Source organism: Hemicordylus capensis, chromosome 1 (assembly GCF_027244095.1).
Source record: "Hemicordylus capensis ecotype Gifberg chromosome 1, rHemCap1.1.pri, whole genome shotgun sequence".
In the NCBI taxonomy this organism is placed as follows: Eukaryota; Metazoa; Chordata; class Lepidosauria; order Squamata; family Cordylidae; genus Hemicordylus; species Hemicordylus capensis.
The window spans coordinates 100452891-100466864 of NC_069657.1; the positions used below are offsets into that span (position 1 = coordinate 100452891).

At 41.3% G+C, this 13974-nt stretch overlaps 1 long non-coding RNA gene across 1 annotated transcript in view; it reads left to right on the top strand.

Annotated features, from left to right (window-relative positions):
• The window catches only part of LOC128339985 (uncharacterized), a 63262-nt gene extending 50729 nt beyond the window's left edge, over positions 1-12533 (top strand). The window contains exons 6-7 of the long non-coding RNA XR_008313375.1: positions 9862-9982; positions 12250-12533. This is a non-coding gene — a long non-coding RNA (uncharacterized LOC128339985). The remainder of the gene's footprint in view (positions 1-9861; positions 9983-12249) is intronic.
• Positions 12534-13974: the final 1441 nt, after the last annotated feature.

The window sequence follows — 13974 nt, forward strand, 5'->3', positions numbered from 1 at the left end:
AGTGAGGGCCTGTATTTTGGAAGCATATGAATGTTTTATCTTGCTGTGACTCTAATCTCTTTCTAGCTCTATGAGGTCTCATTCCCTATGCCTTTCAATGGGAGAGTTTTGCTGGAATCTGCAATCCATTCTCTCCACTGGTGTGGAGAGAATGGATATGGAGAACTTCTTCTCACTCTCTCACAACACTAGAACAAAGGGTCACCCTGTGAAAGTGAGTGCCAGGAAATTTAGGATCGACAAAATTTAGGGCTGCTGTTTTCCCACACATAACACATTATTCTCTGCCATGGGATGGATGATGCCCACAGCTTGGATGGCTTTAAGTGGGGCTTAGGCAAATTAAGGGAGGACAAGCTTATCAATGGCTACTAGTCTTGATGGCTATAGGTATTCTCCAGGTTCAAAGGCAGGATGCTTCAGGGGAGCAACAGCAGGATGTATGCCCATCTCCTAGTTGTGGTATTCCCAGAGACATCTGGTGGGTCACTGTGGAAAACAGGGTGCTGGTCTAGATAGGACTTGGGGCTGATGCAGCAAGGCTCTTCTATGCTCTTTTGCTACAATTAAGGTTTGTGTGTATGTGAGTTTAAATTAGACAAAGGTGTTAAGAATGCGGACCTACTGCTTTTAGTTAATGGGAATATTGGCATGTAAGTAAAAACAGGATTGGAAGTGTTTTGTATGGAGATCAGATACATTTGAAAGGCTTTTTATCCCTTTTTTCCTGCATTATTGAGGCTGCAGAGGAACAAAGTTAAGGCAAAATGCCTGATGGTAAATTAAAACTGGGCTGCTTTACTAGATGATTGGCAGCCTGTCTGTTAGGAGATAATCACACTGCTTGTGCAATGTTTACAGAGAATCCTCCTGCTCTTTTCAGATCATTTAGTCTAGTAATCAGTGAGCCACTGAGCAAGATAAACACTTGTATGGAGTCAATAATAATCTCATTCTTACTTTTATAATTAACAAGGAAGAACCACTTGATTTTCTACATGGCATCAGTAATATAATTTCAGCAGCAGCAGAAGAATTAAAGTATAGAGCCACTTCCTTCAATTAATTAGAATTTTGTTGCCAAGGAATTAATCTGTTGTCCCATCTCCTAGAGAGAAAAAAAATCCAACTGCAAAATGAGTTTCTCAGCAGGATTAATTATGGAAAATATAGAGTGAACTTCATTGTCTTGCAAATATTTTCAGCATTTTATGGTTCTTTGGTCTCTGTGTGTGTGTGAGAGAGAGAGAGAGAGAGGGCTGGCTGGTTGGTATGATCAAATGAAGGTAAGCAAAGAGTCTATAACATTCTGGCCTACAATTATTATGCCTTCTGAGTGAAATGGAGAAAGCTGTTCTAGTGAGTTTCCTACCAGCTTGTAACTGCCTCTGTTCATGTTAGTAATAGGTGGCTTCAGGGCTGAAATTCTTACCAATTAGCTCCTGCTGTAATATTGATGGGTCATTGCTCGCAGAGTACCTAGGCCTGAATTTTGCATTCATTTGAGTGTATTATAGAAATGACTACAGCTGAACAGAGACTAACCAGAAGAAATAAGATTTTACAGAAAAACAAATAAGTCCTGAATCTGTTTCTTTGTGTCTGTGTTATACTGTCATAAGACACACAAGTGAATATCAATGAAAATTCTGCAGAAATACTGGGAGTGTTACTAGAGCAACACAGGCTATTCTTACAAACAGCCTAGCCTAGGCTGTTCATGTGGAGTGCAAGGATTTGCGTGTATCATGGCACTCCAGCCTAGCCAAACCTCACTTTTAAGCCTGGCTCTTGGCTGAGGTTAAGGGAGCGAGGGTTCCCTTAACCTAACTACCAGCAGGGGCATAGCTAGGTGAGAGGGGGCCCGGTTCACCCCTTTCCCTGGCAGCCCCTCAGACTAAGGGAGATAATGAAGAAAATAGGGAGGGGTGGAGCTGGGGGAGCCTCAGGAACTGGGGGTGGGTGGGTTCTTTGAACCCATCTGCTTAATTATAGCTATACCCTAGGCTACTAGGATTGTTTGTCACACGGCGGTGAGTCATAAATGTCTGTTGACTTTCAGGGTGGTGAGTACCAAATAGATTTTACTCCAGCAAAGCAGAAGGCCCTCAAAGCCAGTTTTGCTCACTGTCATGCACATTCTTCCAGAATGGAAGAAAAAGGTTAAAAAAAAAATGAGAAAAGGTAAAAATAACAAAGTATTTACTGTACTGTGCTCTGCAGGGTCTCCTTATGCCCAGGAATGTCTGCCAGAATCCCCAAATGCCTCTCAAAACCATGAAAAACCACGGAAAATATATCTTCCTCTTTTTTTTTTCCTGGCAGAAGAGCCGCAAAATGGCTCAGTTTCTTAAAATGGTGTCCGGAAATCATCTCTGTGGTCATTTCTGACCTAGAAACCGTGGATAGTTGCGTTTTAACCCTTCCGTATCCCCAGATATAAGAGGTCTTTTTGCCACTTGCCGATACGACAAACCATGAAAAGTGGTTTCATGTATAATGAGGTTTGCTTGTATTTATGTTAATACTTTTTTGTATACCGTCCTTTGTCTTAAGAACCCAGGGCAGTTGACAAGATAATTCAATAAAATTCAATAAAACGGACATCAGATAAAACAAAACTCACCCGCCCGCCCCGCAAACCCATTAAGAACAGAATAAAACATAGCTAACATTTTTAAAAGAAGAGGGACAGCTCATTGATCAAAAGCCTGAATAAAAAGGACAGTCTTCAGTTTCGGTACCAGTCCTGGGAAGATACTTAAAATGGGACTTTCACTGCAACTGTGACTGCACGCTGCTTTCCATTACCAACACTACCCAGGCACATGTTTCAGCTGCTGAGGAATATTGACAGAGGATTCAGGGTGAGGTGGGAAAGGAGAGCCTGAAGCGCAAGGAAAGGTAAAGTAACATGCAATGGTTTCTTCTGTTAGTGAATCCCAGTGCAGTGGACCTAAGACTTGGGTAGAAAAGCAATACCCCATCAGTTAAGTGCTCTTTGAGAGAGATAAAAGAAAGGATGAGCCAGGGCTATTGCAGAGGGGTATCCAGTGGAGGGCATGTTGGGTCAGATTACAGGGCCAGACTGGATAGGAGGTAGAAAAGGCCTCAAAATTGAATGAATGGTTGGAGATATTTAAATAGTCAGTTCAATGAGCCACAATGCTCAAGGGCAATGCTTGTGAGCACTACCAGCTAAGTCATCCTTTTGAGCAGTTTCAACTAACTGGCTCTCTTAAAACAGTAAACCTGCTATAACGTAGCTTAAGGCAGCTTTATGCTAATAGATTGAAGCTAAAACACCATGTAATCTTCCTTCAAACACCTCCATCTAACCTTCTTTTATAACAACCACAGAAGCCTCCATTTCTGATGGAAAAGGCATTCCTTGTCTATTAGTAAGAGTGTCAAAGTGAGATTTCATTTCAGAGTCCATCTTCTTAAAAGGCTGTCAAAGCAGCAATAAACCAAGGATCAGTTAAAATCAGTGACAAAAACTTCCATTTTTGTTACGCTTCTGCATATGAGAAGCAGAATGATTTCCACTCCAGTGAAGATTCCTCCTCTTACACCTTCCCACCTGACACTTAGCACTTCAATAACAGTCAGAACACAGGGGAAAAGAAGATTATAGTTTTATGTTAGTGACACTGGAGTTATGTATGAAGAGGCACTTCTATACAAAGCATCTATTTCCACACACTTACAGCATTTTGAATACATTAACCTTTGAGTTCATATTTGTGCTTCTTTTCTATGTAAAGGAACACACCTTTTTTGTACTAGAGGACTGCCCCCCCCCCCACAACTGAAATGCCATTTTTGAAATATGTATTTTTACCCATTTATAACTTTTAGATTTGTCTCACTGTAGCTTACTTTTAAAAGAAAATCTTCTTTATACTTTGATAAAATCTCACTTTTTGCAACCATGATAAGCACTAAAGCATCATTTTAACTGTAGTACTATGGTATGATAGCTGAAAATGTTTACTGCACAGTAGTCAAGTTACAGAAGAAGAGAGTTCATTTATTTGCTTTTCTGCTTGTGCCAAAACATTCAATATAGACTGGGGCATTGTTACAATTGAACAAGTGGTGGTGGTGGGGACATCCCTGGACCACCTTGATGGAGGGGAGAACGCCAACTGTGTGACAGCTTACTCTTTGCTCTCCTCTTGGAGCCTCTATGAAGAAGGCAGCAGAAGGAGTCCAGGCACCCAGTTCACTTTTTGTCCTAGGGCTCATTCCAACCTTGCTATGGCTTTGATTATAGTCCCCTGTTAACTAGGCAAAGAGGCACCTTTCAAAGTGGTTAATCTCTCTGTATTAAGCAGGCGGAGAGCAACTGTCCCTATCCAACCCCAGCACAGCACCCCTTCAGTGAAAGTTACTGGTGTTTACCTTGTGTTTCTTTGTAGACTGAGCCCTTTGGGGAACAGAGAGCCTACGTCTAGAGGTGTGCAGAACCAGTTTGAATTGAACCGGGTTCAATTCAAACTGGCTCAGTTTGACTGGTTTGAACTAGAACCAACCCAGCCTCAAAAAAAATGTCCAAGTTCGAATTGGCTGGTCCATTACAGACCAGCTCAATGGGTGATGCTTGTAAAGGAGAATCCAGTGAGGAATCGTGCCTTCAGAAGGTTTCTAAGGGCAGCCGGGGATGGTGGCGAGAGAGCGCCGCTCCTCTAAACCCCAGCGCTCCCCCAGCAGCACAGCCCACATGGTGGCAGTTTAGTTTTGGCCTCTGCACATCCGCAGAGGCAGGAACTGTGCTGATGCTGTCTGGGCTGCACTCTGGGAGGTGAAGAGTGCTGTGGCTTAAAGGAGCCGCCAGTAAGGTGCCCTCTCATCATCCCCTGCCTTGCCACCCTTAGAAACCTTCTAAAGGCAGGATTCCCCTTTGCTTTTAAAGGGGAATCCTCACTGGATTCCCCTTTACAAGCATAGCCCCTTGAACTGCATCGAACCAGTCTGAGCCGTTTCAACCCGGTTCGATTGAAAAGAACCAATCGTTGGCCAGTTTGACTGAACCGCCCAAAACAGTTCTGTGCATACCTCTACCAACTTCTTTTTCTATGTATACTGCTTTAACAATCTTCTAGCTGAAAAGCGGTATGTAAGTAGTAGTAGTATGTGTATTTTTCAGAGGTGGCTCACCATTATCATCATTACCCATTACCATGCCCTCTACCTTTGGGCCCAAATTGCATCCTCATTTAGGCAGGGCAAGGTGAATGGAAGCTGATGTTCCTTCTTAATCCTGTGCTCAAGCTCAGAGAATACAAACAAACAGGAAGTGATAGCAAGGAGGAGGAGGTCTGAGGGTCATCCCCTTCAGCACATACGGATGATGCAGACCACATGGTGCCAACCTGGGAGTTCTGAGAGTATCCCAGGAGCTTGCAAGAGTTGGTCTTCCTTTATGTCACTCATCACTCTGTCTCTCGCACATGATGTTGTACACATAGGGCAGACCTACTGAGAGGTGGGTGAAACCAGCTTTCACCTAGGAACTGATGTTAAGCCCATGATGATGTGGGACTGAAAGTAGAAGGTAACTTAATACTGTGACTAAAAACTAGGAACGTCTATGAATTCTGGTCAAGTGCCACTTAATAAAAATTAATGTCTTTCTCAGGGCAGGAGTTTCTTATAACAGAAATAGTTTTTTAAAAGATGGTATTGAAAATACATTTGTGGAAAGATTGGAGGACTTATTATTACTAGTATTAAAGGAAAACTCTGTGTTGTTTCATCTTCCCCCTCCCCGCCCGCCCCACCGTCCCTGTTTCTAATGCCCACAAAAGCTTGGTCAACAGCATTTTCTTGCTCCATTGATTTTAAAAAGGATTCTCTGCTCCCTGCTGTTAGATTATTTCCAGGAGACTGTCTCAGGTCAATAGGCACAATAGTCTTCCTCAGCAAACTCACTCATCATACTTTCTCTCGCACATGCTGTCACACACAACAGGAGGCAAAAGGGTGTAGTCTATCAGTCTCAACTAGAGCAAAAGCAATGCATCACATGTCTTTCACTTAACAATGTATACTATACTGAAGCTATTCACACGCACACTGAAAATTGGGCTAAGGAAGCCCAACCCAGTTTTCAGTGTGCACCTGTACTGCCAGGAGACATGCAGCTCCGGGCGGCAGCGAGCCTGCTGCTTAGCCCGGGTATTGGGTGTGAGGGTGCCCAAAAAGCAGGCTAAGTGCTCATGTGCTAGTGCCATGTGGTTCTGCATGGCACTTACACACAAGTAGCCTCCTGACCGGCGTTGGGAGGCTCCCCATAATGCACTGCACACTTGCGCAGTGCATCAGTGGCCTCCTCCTCCTCCTCCTCCTCCTCCTCCTCCTCCTCGTTAATTTAATTTATATACCGCCTGATCTCTAGGTGGTTCACAAAAATAAACACAAGAGAAACAGAATGAAACCAACTATTAAACAATTAAAAATTTGAAAACATTCAAAGATTACAGCAATTAAAAATATTTAAACAGTAATTAAAAATTCAAAACATTCAGAGATGACTAAAAACCTGGCTAAAAAGTGTGTCTTAAGGGCACTTTTAAAGGCTGGTAAATATGTGAAGCCACGACTGTCTATAGGGAGTGCTTTCCACAGCCCAGGAGTGACTATAGAGAAGGCCCGCTCCCGAGTCACTGCCAGACAAGCTGGCGGTATACAGAAACGGACCTCTCTGGATGATCTTAATGTGCGGTGGGGATCATGTAGAACAGGCCTGCTCAACTTAGGCCCCCCAGCTGTTTTTGGACTACAACTCCCATAATCCCCAGCCACAGTAGCCAATAGCCAGGAATTATGGGAGTTGCAGGCCAACATCTGCAGGAGGGCCGAAGTTGAGCAGGCCTGATGTAGAAGGAGGTGCTCTCCTGGATAAGCCTGTCCTAAGCCACTTAGGGCTTTAAAGGTATTTACTAGCACTCTGTACTTTGCCCGTAAACCTATTGGCAGCAAATGCAATTGCTTTAAAACAGGCATAATATGGTCCCTCCGAGAAACCCCAGAGACCAATCTAGCCACTGCATTTTTAACCAACTGAAGTTTCCAAACTACATACACACTTGTGGCCCCCAAACCTCCCTACTCCTGGCAGAAGCCAGCAGTTGTCTGGTGGCCAGTCTGGCTGCCCAGCAATGTGGACGGGATCATCTGTGTGGGAGGTCAGCTTTTCACAGCTTCCTCCCCTCGCCCAGTCCAAGCCAATTCTCTGATCGGTAGAATGGGCTCACTATCTTAAGCATAAGGGATTTCACTTCAGGGCTTTGAAGCAAAGATTCACAAGATATATGATCTGGAATGAATGTCAGAGTTCAACCCTAAGAAATGTGGAGTAATAGGGTGTACCTGAACATGTACAGTGTGTGTTTTCTCACCACGGAGTAAACACAGCCAGTATGTGAACAACAGGGATTAGAAAACAGGTTTTCAAGTAAGAATCTGGGGTTTCCAATCAAATACGAAAGTCAGACTCTTGCTTTTTAGAGATGAGCCACTATTTTTCTTATTCTTTGTCCTAAAAGAAGATCTATAAAAGGGAGAGAGAAAAAAGGAAAATTCAGATTTTAGTTGTTTTAAAAATTGTGATTATAATCAGAATGTGTAGCTCTGAGGCTGTGGTGCATCCTTAAGCATCTATGAGCACTTGCTTTTCTTCATGTGCTGCTTCCAGAAGTAGGATGAAATTTTGTTTTATCATTTTAACACGAAAATTTTAAAGAAGAATACAAGATTTTCAAAATATTCAAAAAATGAATACTGGCAGACAAATCAAAGCAAAAAGATTCCTACTATTTGGCGGTGGGTGGGGGGATTTACTGCACTGCAACAGAACATTGCAGTTATTTCCATGAAAGTGTGAATTTATACTAGCACAAAGTAAAACAGTTCTGCCTGATGCAAGCCTATGGAATTCAGTAAAAATGGTTTCCATTTCTTTTGATGATTACAAATTTGTAGGATGTTACCTTGACATTCCTAGAGTGTTCTGGAAAGAGAAGAGAAGGTCACAGAGGCTAATTTGAAAACAGCACAAATTGATGGAAGCCGTTAGGTGAATACAGCGTTAGACAGGTCATGGAAGTTTGAGCTTTGAGAATAAATATTTGATAATGCTTTCCATCATGATGTTGAGAACCCAGTCAAACATTCTGATGCTTGGACAAGTAACTTCTGAGAATATTTTCCTTAAGTTGGGGAAAGCAGTAATCTTAGTATGGTAAGTTCACAATAATCAGAAGCAAAAGGGAATTTCTGCCCATTATGGTGAACTCTTTGTTCTTGGTAAATCTCTTTGATTTCAATAAAATAGAGTTGTACCAACCTGAGCTAAAACTCTGCTGTACTGGTGCTTCAGGATATAGGACTCTCACAGAAAGGTTCAAGAGAGGCAGCTTGTCTCTTTGCCTAGTACTTGGACCCGCCTATACTCCCCATTGCTGGTGTTAACGATGACCACACCAGCACTTCAGTCTAGAACAGGTGGCCATGTGCCCACTGCAGCCTGATGTCATTTTGCTGGTAGGTTACATTTTACAATACACCTAGACTAGTGTAGTGACAAGCCTACTAAACAAATGTTAAGCAATGATAATGAACAATTCTAATTTAGGCATATAGTAGAGAGGAAAGCTGGTATTGCGGAAACAAGCATGAATTGTACCCCCCTTTGCTAAGCAGGGTCTGTCCTTGTTTGCATTTGAATGGGAGACCACATGTGAGCATCACAAGCCAATTTTCATATGATTATCTCAAATATAGTAAGCATTCATACCTGACCAAGAAGATGCTTCATACACAGCCAACTTTGCAGGAACAATTTATTTTGAGACCGTTCTAATGTGAAAAGGGTCCACATTGTCAAAATGTTTGAGTCAATGAGCAAAATACCAACATTTTGCTGAAATCAGATTTTGCCAAATGCAAAATCTGTTTTCAATTTTGAAAGGCTTTGAAAAAAAGGGGGGGGAGTGGGGTTGGGGCACCATCCACTCTGTGCTGTGCACCTGGAAGTGAACACACACAGCACCAATGTAGTACAATCATAGCTCATAGGTGAAAATGTGGATGGGGCCAAGGAGGGAGAGAACAGGAAAGATGCAACAAATGAATGGATCATTCCTTGCATTTCTTTTAAAGGGGGGAAGTGAATTGTTTTGTCCTTGATCATCCTTTTCAGTCTCAGAGGTTTGCACTCCTTAGGAGGGGAAACAGTAAATGAACCAAGAATGAGGTGTAGGGTATCAGAGTCTCCAGCATTAGGAAGCCTTAGATCTGGATCCTTTTGGAGTGCTGGGCTTTTACAGACTTGGACTCAAGTAGCATCAAGAGCTCCTTGACTGAGGCTTGAAACACTGATGCTTAATATAAAGTGTCAGAAAATGTCCATAAATGCAAAGCTATGAAGGCCCAAAACCCCAATAGCAAAATATGTTGGATGCAGGAAGTGCTGACAACAATTTCCTACAGCAGAATTTGATATTTGACAATCAATACTTCAGCTAATTGGGAGTACGGCAATAAAGGACCTTGCATATAATGGTCTGTTCAAAACTAAAAGAGACATCATCAAACCCACTAGCTTAATTTCTTCAACTCTAAAAAATAATCTAATGTGATAGTCATGCCAATTTAGGTTATTTAGGGAATTACAATTTTGAACTTTAAATATCAGTTGAGTGACTCCCCCTAAGCACCACATTGATGAACACCAAAGTACTTTAGAAATACGTTCTCATTCTGTCTTTCCCTAATGCATTTAGCCCTAATACATGTGTTAAGGTGGCCATTTTGTGAAGTAATATTGCCACTGGCTTTCTTTGGACTCAACAGCAAGCCTTGTGCTTCCTGACAGAAATTGTTCGATTTCCTTGATTCCTGCCCCATTTGATGAATGGAACCATACTGGAGTTGCCTCTTTAGCTTGTTACTATTTCCCCAAGGGTGACTGAAGGTAAGAGTAATTTCTTCCTGATTACGCCATCAGCAGTGCAGTGCTGAAATAGATGTCCTGTGCCCTCTGCTGGTACCTTAGCTGTATGCAAGATAACAACCTATTACTAGTGCAAGAGCTAATCTATTAATTTCAGTATTATAAATGTATGTGTCTGGGAATTGAAAATGTTCTACTTCAGGACATACTTCACAGAAGTATGTTTCCTAGCTTTCATGCACCCCTTCCTTCTTGAATTTCTGTACAGTTTGCACCTCTTGTTTTTATTTATTTACAAAATGTATATACTGCGTTTTGGCTTGTGTTTCTAAAGTGGTGTACAAATAAACAATTTCATAAAAACAAATAAAGCATCATATATTAAACAACCTAATACCAAAGAAAGAATGAACAATTAATATAACAAACACATAAAAACAAAAGCCTACATAACACACCAAAAAGGAAGGACTTGCTCCCCAACCCACAATCAAACAAAATTGTATTCCTACATTTATGGAAGGACATCAAAGAGGGCAATCATCTAACCACTCACAGGAGGACAGCCCAGAGCTCTGGGGCTACAACCAACAATGCTCGGCTTGAAGCTAAATTTCTGAGGGTATGATACAAGTCCTACCTTTCATGTAAGATTGAAAATGTGCTTGCCATTTTTTTTTTGGGGGGGGGGCATTTTGAAGAACAAAAGGCTACTAAAAAAACCACCTTTAAATATATATTTACTATAATAATTGTATTTACTATAATAAGTGAATTATTATATTTAAGCTCAGTAGAAGAACTGATAAACAAGGGGTGTGTTCAAATTATACCATATCCTTAAACTACATAATACATTGTGGCTAGAAATGATGTGGATTTTTTGCTTTATCTACATATGAGGCAGCAAATCCTCTTCATTACAACAGTAAATATATTTCTGAAGGCACCTAAAACGTATAACATTAAAACAATTGTCATGAAGATAAGGCCTATGCACAGAACAAGTGAACATATTCTAAAACATAAATTATTACTGACCAATAAGCTTGCTGAGCATAGTATGTCTATGCCAGACACCTCTGCAACAAGCTTATTGATTGGGCAGAGAAAGATAATATTCTCAGAGATGAACAGGCTGGTTTTCGTGCTGGTCGGTCCACACTGGACCAGGCCTTGGTTCTGAGCCATCTAGCGGAAAAGTACACTAACAACTCCTCCTCTCTATAAGTGGAATTCTTGATTTTTAAAGCCAGGTTTGACTCAGTCCCCAGATCCAGCCTCTGGAACAAATTGGCCAATCCTTCCATAGATCCTCACTTACTCTTTCTTATCTTTATGTTATACAAAAACACCTTCCTGAGAATTAAGTGTAATAACAAAGGCCATATCTATGATTCTGTTGCTACACAGAAGGGGGTTAAGCAAGGTTGCATATTAGCTCTCTTTTTATTTAATTTTTATATTAATTTCTTAATCCCCCTCTTAGATAACCCTGACATCCATCAGCCAAAACTAGCAGGTAAACCCATCTTGATTTTACTGTATGCCAATGATGCGGCTATATTATCAAGATTGCTTGTTGGCATTTATTTATTTATTTATCAAATTTGTACCAGACTTCTGTCTCTGGGCGGTTTACAATAGCAATAGTATGAGGACGGCACTACGAATACTCACACAGTTTTGTGATGAGGAGTCTCTTGTCATAAACACACAAAAGACCAAGGTTATGGTATTTGACAAGAAACCAAAAGAACACAAATGGCAAATCAATGGTTGCAGGATTCCGCAGGTCAAGATTTATAAATACCTGGGTCTAGTCTTCCATGCAAAAGGATCAATGAGAATACGTGGCAGCAAGTGCGCAGAGGAGTGCAGCTGCTGTATTAAATTTTCCCCGCACCAATGGGGGACATTACATTCCAGCGGCACTTAGGGTGTATCAGGCCAAAATATTGGCACAAATATGAGCCAATATCTCACTCTCATATGAGTGAGAGCCAGCGTGGTGTATTATTATTATTATTTTACATTTATCTCCCGCTCTTCCTCCAAGGAGCCCAGAGCGGTATACTACATACTTGAGTTTCTCTTTCACAACAACCCTGTGAAGTAGGTTAGGCTGAGAGAGAAGTGACTAGCCCAGAGTCACCCAGCAAGTTTCATGGCTGAATGGGGATTCGTACTCGGGTCTCCCCGGTCCTAGTCCAGCACTCTAACCACTACACCACACATATCAAATGCCATTCTGCATCTGGAAACAGGATTAATTGTGTTTATTACAGGGACATTTGTATCACCTGGATTGAACCACTTCTAAAAAATAGACTGGGTCGATCAGAAGAGTATTATATTTCCTATTTCCTGGCAGATCGACATGCAGAGGTCACAACGCAGATAGCAAGATTTTGTGCAGCAGCTTGTAAATCAAAAAGGGAACAACTTAGCTGTAACTGAAATTTTATATAATTTGATACGGTGCCACTAAGTTATGTTTTGATTTTGTTCTGTTATGTTGACTTATGCTTTGTGTGTATTTTGACTGGTCATGGACTGTAATAAACTATTACTAAAACATCAGTTATGGTGTCAGTTATTGTGGCTCTATGTACAAACAGTTGTCAGTGAATACTAATGCTAAAAGCAAATGGAAATCTCATCTTGCTTACAGTACCAGAAGACCATCTCCAAGCCACACTCAGGAGCAACAGCAGCTTGGAAAACATAATGTTTTTGTTGTATATAGATTTTACAAGATAGTTATAACATTAACATACATGAAACTGCTCTATCACAAGTACTCAGAAAGCAGGAAAACATGTTTAAAATATCAAGAATATTAAAGATTTAAAACAAAAACAAAAAAAGCCAGTACAAATATTAAGGTCTTACATAGGTTCTCAAAGAAGGATCTTTGATCTTGATCCTTGGTGGACCACCAGGCAGGTCCATATTTGTGAAACAGTCACTTAAAATGCTTCCCTACACCCTTTCATAATTGAAACAAACAGGAGGAAAAATCAACACCATGTTGATTAGTCACAACACTTATAATGCATGAGAGTGGGAGTTGTCTCTGATAGGCAGACCCAATCTATTTGCCATTATTATTATTATTCCATTCTGGGTCAAAATCAGCAATAAGTTGTGTCCTGCAGGCGTGTGCCAACAATGGCAACAATCTGGCAATCTTGAGGAGGCAGGTCAACATATCTTAAAATTTTATTAATATAACGATAATATAACAATTTGGTAGCAACCCCTTCTCACTGACAGGGAGGCAACCTGATGATACCAAATGCAATCCAGCTCAGTTAAAGAGCTGGAGCTATTTAAAGAGTCAGGAGCTATTCCTATAACTGGACAGGAGCAGGGGGTGGGGGGCGTGTAGGCTGTGCAAACTAGACCTTCTACCCAGAGGAGACCACACTCCTAAACTATCAAGCTCTGGAGGGCTGGGACGACACATCCTGGCCTCTTGGAATCCCACAATGCACTGGGAATCCCTTAATTTGTTTTATGTTGTTGTAAACCATCCAGAGATGTTGGTTTGGAGCAGCAAACTTACTTACTTATTTACTTAATAAAGTGCAGCAGAGTGTACTGTTGACTTTCCTTGCTGGTTGCCAGAATTAAATTTCTGATCACCATTGGCAACCTGGCAATTGTATTTGTGGCACAGCAGGGAGTAACTTGCCTAGAGAGCAAGAGGTTGCTGGTTCAAATACCTGCTGGTATGTTTCCCACAATATGGGAAAATCCTATATTAGGCAGCAGCGATATAGGAAGATGCTGAAAGGCATCATCTCATATTGCATAGGAGATGGCAATGGTAAACCCCTCCTGTGTTCTACCGAAGAAAACCACATGTGTTTGCCAGAAGTCGACACCAACTCGACAGCACAACTTTACCTTTAGATGTGAGTAGAAATCAGCTCCTTGATGGATATGGACTGCCAAGCCTTGACAAATTTTATTTGGATTTAGGATCCAGATGATGGACACTTGAC